This window comes from Xyrauchen texanus, chromosome 45 (assembly GCF_025860055.1).
Source record: "Xyrauchen texanus isolate HMW12.3.18 chromosome 45, RBS_HiC_50CHRs, whole genome shotgun sequence".
NCBI classification, from domain to species: Eukaryota; Metazoa; Chordata; class Actinopteri; order Cypriniformes; family Catostomidae; genus Xyrauchen; species Xyrauchen texanus.
The window spans coordinates 23,888,161-23,899,287 of NC_068320.1; positions in this window are offsets into that span (position 1 = coordinate 23,888,161).

Sequence of the window (11,127 nt, forward strand, 5' to 3'; positions counted from 1 at the left end):
AAGGTAGACCTTGAAATACATCCACAGGTACACCTCCAATTCAGTAGACCTCCTATCAGAAGATAATTGGCCAATTGTCTAAAAGCTTGACATACTTTTCTGGAATTTTCCAAGCTGTTTAAAGGCACAGTTAACATTTACATAAAGTTTATGTAAACTTCTGACCCACTGGAATTGTGATATAGTCAATTAAAAGTGAAACAATCTGTTTCAAAAATTTCAAAAAATTACTCGTGTCATGCGCAAATTAGATGTCCTAAATGACTTGCCAAAACAATAGTTTGCTAATATTAAATCTGTGGAGTGGTGAAAAATGTGTTTTAATGACTTCAACCTAAGTGTATGTAAACTTCTGACTTCAACTGTACTTTAAGTACACATTTTCTTTAGCACTAGTTTGAAATGTTGGCTTCAAACACCTTGCTCTTAAATCATTCATATTCTATCCCTGATGGAGGGAATGAGACGTTGTGTCGATGTAGTGACACGAGGGGTCGCTCTTAGGAGCCCCAAACACCTCTGACAACTCTTATCTTTGAGAAAAGGCCAATGGAAATTGGCGAGTGCAATTTGCATTCCACTCCCCCAAACATATGTGTATAAAAGGAGCTGGCTCGCAACCACTCATTCAGGTTTTGAGCTAAGGAGCCGAGACATGGTCCCGGCCATTTCAGCAGGTAGAGGGCAAAAAGGACACAACGTCTCATTCCCTCCATCAGGGGACAGAGGTTACGACAGTAACTAAGACGTTCCCTGTCTGTCACTCATTCGACATTGTGTCGATGTAGTGACACTAGGGGTCCCTATATGAAGCACCACAACCAGCTGAACTGTGCAGGTGCAGGCAGACCACTGCGTGTCTCGTGGCAAGTGCATCTGGGCCCCACATAACCTCCCCCAACGCCCCACAAAAGTCGTATGGCCACTCGTAACCCGGGGACATGACGAACTCATAGTGGGCATAGCCTCTTCTCTTCTTTTTTCTGCCACAAAAATTTAAAATCAATCAGCTGGGGCCATATGCTTCCACGACGGTGGGGGGGTCCTTTCCCTAGGGGAAAGACATTGTGGAGACCACACCCTGCCAGAAGGGGAGGCAACATGTGGAAAATGTCACATGGACATACTGACCGGCAGTATCGTATGTGGTAGAAGTCCCGAGGTAGGTCCTACCCAGCGGGGAGGAGCTCTACAAACATGGTGACTGAGGCAGAGGGAGCTCTGCACAAGGGAGACATGGATTTAAACAACAGGGAAACTTTACCATGGAAAATACGTCACAAGGGTTTACAAAAGTTAACCAGCACATGTGGAGCACCTACCTCAGTACAGGGAATACTAGCCTGGTATACCGGCCAAATGGGCCGCGATAAGCAAAAATGATCCGCCTCAATACTAACCATACATACTGGGCCTGGCTACGAATTCCTCTGCCAAATTCGCCTTCCACAGGGCTAGTGAGGAAAGACAGGCTCACCGTCTCGTGAACTCACATGGGGGAAAGTTGCACGTCTTCCCCTCCGGGAGGGGAAAGGCACTGTAGGCAAGCTGTACACGAGGCCAGCTGCCCCGCATACTTACCTGTTCGTACCTGACAACACACAGGATGAAACCGGCTCAACTCAGAGATTATAAAATCGAATGAATGTATTGGGTGTTGCCCAGCCCGCTGCTCTACAGATGTCTGCTAGAGAGGCGCCAATGGCTAGAGCCTAGGAGGACGCCACACTCCTGGTTGTGTTGGATAGCCTCCATCTGCTTCTTGACCGGCGAGAACTGCTGGGAAATGTCCTCAATGGTGTTGCCAAACAAGCCAGCCTGGGAGATGGGGCCGTCAAGGAAGTGTACCTTGTCGGCATCCTTCATCTTGACCAGATTAAGCCACAGGTGGCCCTTCTATACCACCAAGGTGGACATTGCCTGCCCGAGAGCTTGTGCCGTGACCTTCTTCGGCCGGAGGGCGAGATCAGTCGCAGAGCACAGATCCTGCATCATTCCCCTGCACTTGCAGGAGGGCCATGGTGTGTAGGGCGGAGGCAGCCTGTCCAGCGGCACTGTTAGCCTTGGTTGCCAAGGACGACGTGGACTTACAGGCCTTGGACTTGGTGATTCCGCCAGGTGGTGACGTTTTGCGGGCACAGGTACACCGCAACCGCTTTGTCCAACTGGAGAATCGCCATGTACCCCCTGGCTGCCTCACCGTTGAGAGTAGTGAGAGTGGAGAGGCTCAGAGGTCAGGTCTGGGCAGTAAAAGATGCCTGCCACTACTTCGTAAGCTCCTCATGCACCTCTGGGAAGAATAGAACCAGGGTGGGGCGAGGCCTTGAGTTTTTCAATGAGCCCAGGAACCAATCATCAAACTGCATGGGCTCAGGGCAGGGTGGAGGGTTCCACTCAATCCCAACGCTCACGGCAGCCCGGACAACATGGCTGCCAGCTCCGCGTTGACCTCAGACTGGGCAAATACACCCAAAGCTGGGAGCCCAGTCGAGTCTTCCGTGCTGCAATCGAGAGTCATCCTGCTCTCGAGCCCTCAATGAGACATCAAACTCGCCCTGGGGCGAGCCGCCTGTCTCATCCCAGAAATCGACTGTGGCAAATGAGTGGAGCATTACCTGGCAGAACAATTCCCATTGGGGATCCCCAAATCGCCCCCAGCGCTAACCGACGCAGCCTCGTACCCATAGGTAGAAGGGAGCGGGGAGTGGCTGGAGTGGCTTTCCCCTTTAAGAAGGAAAACCAAGACTGCAGCATTGCCATGGTCACACTCTCACAGTGAGAGCATGAGCCATCCACGAACACTGTCTCAGCGTGATTGTAGCCCAGACACGTGAGGCAGCGATTGTGGTCGTCAGAGCTGGAGCGGTAACGACCGCAACCAGGAAATAATCACAGATGGAAAGACATCTTTAAAAAGATGCTCTCTGTCACTGCCACTCTTTTAGAGGAAAATATACTCTTTTATCATTAGAATATATAATCTATTTTAGCTGTCGAAGCGCTTAGGGATGTTCTCTGCACTTATTCGTGCATGAGGGTGAGAAACCGCTGAAATGCGCCATATATCCAACAGCAGAGGTGAATGGAATGGCAGTGAAATTCAATAAATGAATTCAATGAATGAACATTGCTCTGTTCCGAAGAAAAAGAGTTGTTGCGAGCAAGCTCCTTTATTCCCGTATGTCCGGGGGAGGTTTTGAGGTTTTTGAGGTGACCCCTAGTTTCACTACATCGACACAACATCAAGTGAATGACAGATAGGGAACTCTTGAATAGAAACACAAAAGCACAATTTGAGACATGTATTTAAATGTCATATACACTTAATTTATTTTTTGATCATGGATTGATATATTTTACATTACCTTTAAAAATGTTTACTGTTTCATGTATCTTAAATTGTATAAAGCCTATAATAGGCTGTTAAAAAATGGTACAGTAGCAGTGACGTGCACAGATCTTAGCAGGGGCAGGGGCAAAAGGACATGGGCAGAGAAATCTGACATTTGCACCCCTTTAGCCCCCATTCTGTGCATGTCAGTGTACAGAAGGTTCCATTATGACAACATGCTTTGCTATTGAAGCAGGTTGTCACAAAGGTCAAATCGATTTTTTCCCTGGACAATAACAGGGGAAATATTTCTTAGCTTTTAGTAGCAAAGATTTTAAGGTACGTTCCAACCTTGAATATGTGTCTATACAGAAATTAACTTTTAAAAACAAATCTACCTTGAATAATAGTATCATTCAGTAAAAAGTGTGACAGCTATTGAGGGCTGTGATTCTACGCTTTGCTGCAAGTTTGGCAAAGGACATGCAAAAATGAAATTTGCCTATGTTTGTCCTATGGGCTGGCCTCAATTAAAATACATTGCTTACCATTTATATTATAAGAACTGCAAATAACAAACTTGTCAGGGTGCAGTTTTCTCTTTAATCTGAAAGACTTTTCCATCAGGCTGGGCTCTCCAATTTCAAAATAATATATAAAAAAACATTCCAAATAATAATAAAAAACCATTATTGCAGTAAATAACCATCCTTTATTTCTGAGCAATGCCACTGCGTTATCTACTTGCCCGGTATGCCAGATTAGCAGTCCAGCCCTGATGATGAGTTCATAGTCATGTGCCTCAACAAGTAAAGTCATAACATAATGATATCTTTGCAAACCATTAGTAATAATTTATAAAAACAAATGCTGATATGGCCAAATTACTGCCTAAAAATTCATGACTTGAGAACTCATTTATCATTAATGACCATTATTGGACTTTATAAAAGCTGTTTATTTAACATCGAAAAAAAAAAAGTGGGATGCAGAGATAAAAAAAAGAGATATACAAAATAACACATATAAATACGTATATGTGATATTTTGTATATCTCTTTTTTAATTGTTGTAATTAAAACATGAATTTTCAGTAATAATGCAGTAATTACGCATGTATTAATGCTTATTAGTGCACCCGTATTGGGATGAAGTTCAAATACATGGCTTCAGCTCATTGTGGTAATTAACACATTAATTAGCACTATTAGTTCATATAATAAATTGTTAGGGAATAATCCATGATTGCACATTTAATTAATAGCAATTCATATATGACTTAATAGATTAATCAGATAGACTCTTTATTAGTTGCTGATGTGGCAATCATTAATGAATGGCTTAATTAATCATGAGTCATACATTAACTCAATATTATCTGTGCATTAGTTAAGCATGAATTAATGCATATTAATGCAGCCGTATTGTAAAGTGTTACCATTATATTTTACAGCATGTATTCTGTAATCTGTAGTGGAATACATTTCACAAGTAACCCTCCCAACCCTGGTTATGATATCGAAACAGTTTTACTCTAATGCATCATTTGATAAACACTTTTTAATGCCTTCGTTACAGAACCAGCTACATTTTTATACCTATTCCACAGTAATAGTTCACCTGATACAGTGTTGGACTTTGGACTTGAATGACTGCCATTCAAGCCCAGCAAGCTAACACGTGAGACAAAAGTTTTAAAGAAGTGACGTGGTTGGTTCAGAAAATATGTTATTGCTCTATGCATTATATTACAATAAATATTCCTCCCAAAACATAAGACATCATACATAATATTCATAAAAATAGAGTTCTCAATCTTCTCTGTATTAGTCATCTGAAAACAGTTTGCAAGAATAGTTTTGGCTATGAGAACGCTGCAGTCCTTTTCTGCATAATGCGGCAGATCATTTTTGCTTATCGCGGCCCATTTGGCCGGTTTCGCAGCCGACCCACTGGCGCTGCTCGGTTCCTTCGCTGGCCAGTACGCCCCTGATCGCCCCCAAAATGTGTCGGCCCACCAGGAAAATGACCGGTATGCCAGATTGCCAGACCAGCCCTGTTGTGAATGCAACTCTGCAGTTTCGCTTTATTTTGACAAAGCTTAATTTCAAATATTTGGGGCTAAATAAATCACAGTTGTAATCCTCAATACTATACAATATGGCAATTCTATAAAAGATTTGGTTTGAACAAACAACATAGGAAGGGGGTCTTCTCTTGATTTTGCTATCGGTCTTGAGTAGATGTCTATTCACTCAAAGTTACACCAGCCATCTCGGCTCCAGCAATGTCTCTAAGGTCATACCATTTTTTCAAGTTGTTCAAGGGCCTTTCCTGTGAAATCTTAAACTCTCCTGCCTCCAACGCTAAAGTCCTACACCATAAATAGCAAATGACTAGCAACAACATTATGTGGCATCATTCCATGCACATATAAGCTTGTATCACGTCAACATTAATGTGTATTTTTTCAGTTGCATTGTGCTTTAATGGTATAGAATTATCTTAAAATATTTTTTTACATTTTGAATAATTAAATGTGGCTTTGATTTTTTTCAAGATATTGTAATCATATATACAAAGTGCAATAAACTCTCAGTCAACAGATTAAAACGACTATTGTCCAAGGTTTCTTTGAACTATTCTGACCCCTGGTGGTTAGAGAAATGGAGCAGGGGCCCCTAGTTACTTACTTTATTCTTTTATTTTGAGTATTGCATTTTAAACCTGGCCTATACATTTATATTGTACCATAGTATTGTATTTACAAATTTTACATATTATAATCCTTATTGCAAAGTCATTCAAATAATCATTGATGTAAATTACATTTTACGTAATACATTTTAATGTGAGAGACTGACATCTGAACTTGTATTGAACTTGGAACATTCCTTTTATGTTGTATTTTTAATGCATATTTTCTTTCAGAATAAAATAACCCCTAAAGGTTATGGCCAACCTGTTAAAGACTCCTAGAGTATGACACTAAATGTGATAGTTTCCTACAAGGCTTTGAATATGTTTAAAAATTCAGCTGAAGACTTTCTTAGAACAATATGGACAAGGAGGACTTTGCAAACAAGGCTCAGTGGTTGAGGCTCAGGGTTTCTGACCAGAAGGTCGGGGGTTCAAGCCCCAGCACCACCAAGATGCCACTGTTGGGCCCTTGAGCAAGGCACTTAACTCCAGGTTGCTCCGGGGGGATTGTCCCTGTAATAAGTGCACTGTAAGTCGCTTTGGATAAAAGAGTCTGCCAAATGCATAAATGTAAATGTAAATATACATATTTTTATATCTCCCTCAATAATCCCATGAAGTTATTCACCATGTCAAAAAAGTGACAAAAACATGTCAACACAGCATTAGCAGGCTTTACCTTCACATATTATTCCAGCATCACTTTCATGTCCACAGTGAACCACCATACCTAACCCACAGTCTTTAAGTGAGCACTCTTCACAGTACACTGGACTTTATTCATCCATGTCTGAGGATCTCGTCTGGACTACCTTGTGTCAGCAATGCGCTTCCCTTACTCCATCTCCTTGTTTTCCCTGGGCCACACCTCTTCCTCTAGTCCTCCTTGTGTTAATTGACACCACCTGTTCCTCATGTGCTTTCCCTCTATTTATTGTACCTTCTTCCTTCTTGCCATTGTCAGATCATTTTGTTTGTCAGTAAATCTAATTTGGTTATTTGCTCAGTCAGTCTTGTCCTTTGGCTGCTTTCTTGACTTTACTTGTTTTGTTTGTCTTTTGTTTATAAACCTTTAACTTGCATTCTTGCATTTGAGTACTCATTCCTGAACAGTGACAGTGACTGTCCCTCACCCGGCCCAAAATAAGCATTTAGCTATGCCTCAAAATGACTGCTGCATCCCAGATCTCTACAAACATGGATGCATCAGTTTTGTCCCAGTCATCATGACACACTGTTCCCCACTGACCATCATGGAGAATCTGCATTGTTCCAGAACATCTACTGGGGCTATTAACAACTTTTATCACTAAAGGAAAAAGCAGGGGGGTAAATACATTTTTAACAAGCTATTTATGTATAAAAACAGCATGCATACATCATAAATCTTAGTGGGAATTCTTCTGTGTATGACTGATTCCATGATTGACACACATCTGTAGTTGATTCCTGCATTTGGTTATGAGTGCAGGTATATAACATTTACCCAGCTATGTAAATCTCATTAATGTAGCGTCATGCTGCGTTCCATTTAGTCCTATGTGGGATATTCCTACTTGACATCTCTGATCTCCAATGTCCCAGATGCTCGTAAGATGATGTGTAAGGAAACAAAACTGTAATGCTCCCATTAGCTTAGCAGGTGTTCAGATTCCAGAGAAGCCTCCTAGCTACCAAATTGATAAACAATGCTGCAATGCTAGCATTTGTTCTGCAGCTGTAGGATTGTCAAGTGAGAGTATAATTGACCATGTTTTCAACACCTTGTCTTTGCAAATGATTGTAAAACAAGCTTTAATATCATGTAATGTAGGATCTTTTACACATTTATTGATATTATTTAATAAAACTGAATGTTTATCACTTACTTTGTAAATCTTCCTGGTGATGTTGCGCACCTGCATCTCGGCAAAATACATGAGTTTCCAAGTTGGAATTCCAGCTTCAAGTGGCGTTCCATTCCACTTTTCCTTGTAGGAAGTTGGAAAATCTGACTTTTCTGAGTTGAATGGAATGTAGCATTACTTCCATCACACTTTATATTATTCATCTATATTAATCTTTAACCACATCCTGAAGCACCAGCCTTTGCCTATAAACTGTAACATCTCCACAGCCCATCTCTCTACACACCAAACCAGCATCTGATAGATCCCAGCCATTATCACACATTGTTCCCCACTGACCATCATGAAGAACCTTCACTCTCCCAGAACAAGAGATGCTATTAACCAGTCTAATGTGAAAGAACAATCATAAATTATGTTAGAGGGTTAGGAAAAGTTTGATTATTTATTTGTAAATAAAGGGGCAGGTGATGTTTACAGTAAGATGTCCAGTTAAAGGGCTAGTTCATCCAAAAATGAAAATTCTCGTATAATTTACTCAACCTTATGCCATTCCGGATGTGTATGACTTTCTTTCTTCAGCAGAACACAAATGAAAATTGTATCTAAATTTCTCATTTCTTTTGGTCCATACAATGCAAGTGAATGGGTGCCAAAATTTTGAAGCTCCAAAAATTACATAGCTCAGCATAAAAGTAATCCATATGACTCCAGTGGTTAAATCCATATCTTCAGAAGCGATTTGATAGGTGTGGGTGAGAAACAGATAAAAATTTTAGTCATAAATTATTCTCCCTGCTCAGTCAATCTCCACTTTTACTTTCACATTCACATTCTTCTTCTTGTGTTTTTGGTGATTCACATTCTTCATGCATACGCCCCCTACTGGGCAGGTAGTAGAATTTCTAGTAAAAATTGACCTAAACATGTACCTGTTTCTCACTCACAACTATCATACCAATTCTGAAGATATAGATTAAACCACTGGAGTCTTATGGATTACTTTTATGCTGCATTTACACGCTTTTTGGAGCACCAAAATTCTGACACCCATTCACTTGGACTGTTGGACTGAAATATTCTTCTAAATATCTTAATTTTTGTTCTGCAGAAGAAAGGAAATCATAAATATCTGGGATGTATGAGGGTGAGTAAATGATGAGAGAATATACATTTTTAAGTGAACTATCCGTTTAAGGTTAATTGTTAAGAAATGTATATTAATGTAGCAGAAAAAGGGTATATTTTAGGTGATGTGTATATTTTATGGCCCTGCATTGTGACAAATGCATCGCAAATGTTCTCTCAATTAATAGGGTCATAAAAACTGCGCTCATAATAATTACAGGAGAATGACCAAAATACTGTTTTAGATGTAATTATTAGATGGAATATGTCACACTGCAGGACTTCCTAACTATCTGAAGGACTTCTCAATTTTTCAATCTCCATGGTTAGATCAGAAATGCAAACTATGTTATTAATTTGTAATCAAAAGGTTATATAATGCATACAGATTACTGCTAAATCCTTCTAATGTCCACAACTGGATTTTACCCATCCAGTTTATTTACATTTTCTCAGTGTAGTATCAGTGCTAACACATTGTCCATTTATCACTCATTCAAATTGGTCCTGATCCCTGTCCATATACAAATGTATTGGAATTCAAATTTCTAGGTCCACATAAAAAAAATGATATAAATATATATATAAAAAAAAAAAAAAAAACATTATTTGAATCTGGAGCTAAACACAATTTTAGGATTTAAAAAACAAATAATAATACCAACATTTCAGATCAAGCACTTTTTCTAGGTCAATGATCAAACAAGCACATAATGTCATGCCATTCATCACCCAGATGTTGGCTAATGTCCACATAAATAACACACAGTGTATGTGCAGATATAAGAACATATTAGCACATTTTTAAACACATAAAACATGCTGTTATTTGTGTAAAATGTTTTTACTTACCCTCACAAGTGACTCCAGCATCTTTGATGTGTCCACATATGTTATTGCCCCATTTCTCTGCTCCACATTGTATCAGTGTGAATTCAGTGCTGATAAATTTAGCTATATTCATCCATACTGGTCCTGACCCCTGCCCAAAATATGCATCTGTCTTGGCCTCTTTAGCACTTCCACAGCGCATCTCTCTACACACCACTTCAACATCATTCAAATCCCAGTCATCATGACACACTGTTCCCCACTCTTCAATATAGAAAAACATTGACACTCACCTGCACACTGCAACAGACGTAACTGCTCAGGTGTAAACCTGAGATTGTTAGGGACAATTAAAATAACATAAGGCTGGTTATCTCAGTCAACAGATACAATGTAGTGGCATTCATAAGGATATACTATACCTGTTCAAATGCCACTTCCCAGCTGTGGACCCCGCCATATGGTGCTCAAACAATTGTGTTGATGTATAAAATGTGCTTTTGGCAAAACATTCACTAACCCATAATCCCTCTCCAAATCTACATCTTAGCTCCACGTGAACACATAGGCAAATATTGCTGATTTGTTTAAGCTCTGTATTACTTCATCCACACTGTTTATCCATGTCCTGATGAGGAATACACTATCAATAATTATTATTTTGCACAGACAACAATTCAGTCCAACCTAATGAAAGTGTAATAGATTGTAAGTTTTACCTTTGCTTGAATGTAAAAGATGTTTGTAATAATTTGATAGTTCCACTATTTCATTCAAATTTAGAAAACATGTTGCAACTTTATTGACTACATATTGTGCAATGTTCAGATAAATAAGGTATGACAAAAAATATGATATAATAAGTAATATGGGCAAATATAGAAAGGCCAGGAAGTTGTTCATTCCTATTGTTATAGTCATGTTAAATTCAGATTTGGTTACCAAATTTTAATTTAACTAATGACCCCTGAGAAATCAACATTTCAATTTTATTGCTCTTGTCATACACGCAAATGAGCCTCCAGCAGTGACCTCAGGATCACTTTTAGATTACTTGATTTGTGTGCACCAATAAAGGATAATAATAACATTTGGAATAGATAAAATACATACATACAATGTGCCAAATTATTCTTAATGGACTTTTTTTTACTCCAATTTACACTTTGTTTCAACAGTTCAAGTCATTTTACTTTCCATGTCCTAAATTGACAGTTTAGCCTGAAATAAGAGTTTCAGGCTAATATACTTTTTAATACCTTAATTTCTTAAAATGTAGTATTTGCCTTG